This window comes from Arachis ipaensis, chromosome B07, assembly GCF_000816755.2.
Source record: "Arachis ipaensis cultivar K30076 chromosome B07, Araip1.1, whole genome shotgun sequence".
Lineage (NCBI taxonomy): Eukaryota > Viridiplantae > Streptophyta > Magnoliopsida > Fabales > Fabaceae > Arachis > Arachis ipaensis.
Genome location: NC_029791.2, coordinates 17,959,414 through 17,963,392, shown reverse-complemented (window position 1 = coordinate 17,963,392; position 3,979 = coordinate 17,959,414).

The window sequence follows — 3,979 nt, the reverse complement described above, 5'->3', positions numbered from 1 at the left end:
AAATTATACGTAGCTATTAAATTTGAATTTATTTTTTTGTATTTTTTTATTAATCTCTCTCACACAACTATAAAAACTTAAGAAAATTTTAAATTGGTCCATTCAAATTATATTTCTAAAATTTTTTTTAATTATTGAGCTATAATTTTTTTTGTATTACATAAAAAATCAATAAAATGTGATTTGATAGGTATAGAATATCTAACAAGGTGCTAGTATTAATAATAATTATATTAAAATATTTTTAAATTAACATACTTTTAGCATGTTAATTAAATTATTGAAAACGTAGTTAATAATTAATATATTTTAAATTTTAAATATGTATTTTTAATTATTTTTATATTATTTTTTTTCACTACTAAATATTTCTGGGTGCCTCACTGAATATCACCAATAATATGTTCAGCTTCCTGCTCCCTCTTTTAATTCAAGTTTGGGACTATAGATTAAAGTTGATTCTTTTTAATTTTTTAAGCTTTACTCTTTTTTTTCAAGGGCTATAGATTGTAGATGATATATTGCACTTTCGTGAAGAATAAATTCGTAGCAGAAGGCTGATGCCTGGATTACACAACACCCCGCCACCCATGGAAATGGAATCGAAAGATTCTTCTCACATAATTAAATAAAACTAATAGAAAAATGCATTGATGTAATAATACGCGCCTGCATATGGAAGAATGAGATCTAATTAAACCATTTAATTTATGTTGGAACAAATTATACGAAAATTAATTAACATTTTCTATTTTATTTTATTTTTTTGGTTTTGACTTCAATAAAAATAATTTTATATATTTTTATAAGGTCTGGAGATGGGACGAAACTGAGAAAAGCGAGTCTAGAAAAGTTTGGTTGGAGTGTTATGGAGTTCCTTTACATACATAGTCAAGGAATACTTTTTGCAGGATAGGGGAGCAATGGGGCGAAGTGGTGGAGTGCGATAATCTAACAGATTTGTGTAATTCCTTTAGTATGGGTAAAGTTCTAATTGATACGTGTGTTTTCGATATGATTAACGAATAGATTCACGTTACAATAGGGACAAGTGGTTTTGACGTCCTTGTAAGAGAAGTGGGTGGAAAGGTGTACAGGGAGGAATGCTTCCGAAAAAGTAAGGAGGAGGTTGGAGACAAGCACATGATAAATATAGAAAAGACGCAGCATGGAAGTTCTAGTGGTATATTGAATCATGGAGGTGAATGGAGGGTGGTGGATTAGGATCAGGCGGCGGTGCTAATGACGGTAGCCCTCAGGAACGACAAACAAGATAAGGACATAAAGGTAATTTCATGTCTGGATTTAAATGAATGAAATTACAAAATTTCAAATTCGTATGACAGAAACGGAATTTATGCAGCATTAATGGACAAGAAAGATTCCAGGGATCATATGGAATTAATAAGGATCTGGATTCGGAGGCAACGGTATCTAATAATTATGAGGAAGGTTTTGATAATTATGAGGAAGATTTTGATTCCCAAATATGTGATAACACAAGGCATGATAGTGGGCAGGAAAATAATAGGCCCAATAAGGTGATTATGAAGCATGATTGTTGGATAAGGGACAGGGCCTGTTGGACTAGGCCTGCGGCTGGACTCCCAAACCGGGTTAGGTCTGTCCCGGTTCCAACCTTGACCCGGAAGAACCAAACTCCCCTGAATCAGTTTCCTATGAGCAAGGCGGCTACAAGCGTTGGCAACGAAGACGATAGGACGCGTCAGGAAGGCGAGCAGGTTCTCGGACAACCGACGGTAAGGGAGTCTCCCGCTGTGCCAATCCGGCAAGGAAGGTGTCAATTGACCGCGGGTCCGGAGCGTGAAAGCATGAATGTTCCAGGGGGCGAGCTGCATAACTGGGTAGAAGATTGTTGGAAACAGCAACGCGAAACGGAGGAGGGTGCACAGGTTGCAGTGGCTGGCGGGCTTGATGGAGAGATGACCTCTGCGGAGGAAGCAACCATTGACGAGGGTGAACGAAGGCTTATGAGGAAGGACATGGCTTTGAACACCGAGCCTAAACATGCTCAACGGACCACCTGTAACTTGGACGAATCAAGGAAGAAGTGGATTGCAGGAACTACGAGCCAGGATAATGTCGATGACAAAATCCGAAACTGCAACGCACCAGAAGCGGTCTGGCAACTTCGAGGCAAGTCCGGGTTGGGGCTGGAGGAGGGAAAAATCTTGTTGTATGTATCGACTCGGAATGGTAACGGACAAGAGGAAGCAAGTTAGAAAGGTGCACTTTCAGGTTCAGAGATGCGGGATCAATTGGATGGTGGTAGGAAACTAGATTCTGAGGAACAGAGGCCGAGCTGGGAAGAGGAGATGGCTGAGAACAAAGAGGCTTGAAAACTCGCTATAGAGTCAGGTGCTCAGTGCAGTGATGAAGAGGATATTATGGCTATTTTGCAAGAGCAGAATGAAGCAATCGCTATGAAACGACGACATGCTAAGCAAAAAGAAAAAGCTCGAAGAAGTCGGCCAAAAAATCGTAAACAGATGTGTAATAATTTGGTCAAATAATTTTTAGTTCTTGGAATATACGGGGTTTGGGAGGTGCTGCAAAGTTAGTATGCTTAAGTCTTTCAAAAATAAATTTAGGTTGGAAATGTTGGGCTTGATAGAAACAAAAAAGGAGTTAATAACTAAATTTGATATTGTGCGTATCTGGGGAAGTGACAGAGCATGTTGGGAGTGTGTTAGTTCCATTGGGACTTCTGGAGGATTATTGCTAATATGGGATGAAAAGGCTTTTAAACTATATAATTGCTATAAAGGGGATAGATGGCTGTGCATAGAAGGGGTTGTGGTAAAAGATAACTTTCACTGTGCTCTTTGCTTAGTGTATGGACCGCATGAGAGGACTGAGAAGATCTCCATGTGGGAAGAATTGAGTTATATTGCAGGATTGTGTCAGGTGTCGCTCTGTTTTTTGGGGGATTTTAATGAAATTTGGCATGTGGAGGAAAGGAAAGGAGCAACTACATTACCAGCGTCGGCGGCAGATTTTAGAACATGGATAAATGATATGGAGCTGTTTGATTTGGTACTGAATGATCGAAAGTATACATAGTTTAGGGGGCAGTCGTGCAGTCGTATCGATAAGAGCCTAGTCTCCTTGTGGTGGTTTGAAGTGTACCCAGAGACGCGTCTAAAAGGTGGTCCGAGATGTCTTTCGGAACACTGTCCTTTAGTTATGGAAGACATAGGAGATGACATAGGAGTTGTTATGCCTTTATTGTTCTTGTCTTTATCTTACTTTGCTCCACTTGAGTGTTGAGCTTTTACTTTTAAAAAAAAAATGTAATACATTTTTTTAAGGGCTCAATGTTATTAAACTCCAAAAGAGGATAAAAAAAAGGTTGCATACAAGACATAAAAATAATGTTAAATATATAGTGTTATTGTTTATTTCATTGATTGTTCGTACTATAGCATTATAGAAACTCCATAAAAAGGACTTTCTATTTGGTTGTTTTTCTTTTAAAAATCCGTTTTCAAAATTTTAAGCTTGGCTAGATGATTTAGTTGAGTTTCTTTTTTTGACATCTGGGCCATGGACTCATTAAAAAGTTAGAACTCTAATTGGATAAGGATATGAACATTTTTACAAACGTAGATATAAGGGCCATTGGACCAATTTCAAACACTGGGTGCCAAGAGTAATGTAATTTATCTGACCAAAAAAACTAAAATTAATCATATTTTACAAAATATAGTTTAATCTCCGGTAAAATGTAATTTATCTGTAAACTTTTTTGGAAAAAAAAAATTATGCAATAATGAAACAAGCTTCAGAAAGAGGATTAATTTTTTTTTTTAAAGTGAAGTTATCTAATCACTTTTGAATTAAAATAGTGAGACTTTACATTATAAAAATCATAAATTTACCAGTAATTATTCCTTTATTTTAATATTTTATCAATTTTTTTATTTTAATTTTTTTCATACTAAAATAAAAGTAAAGA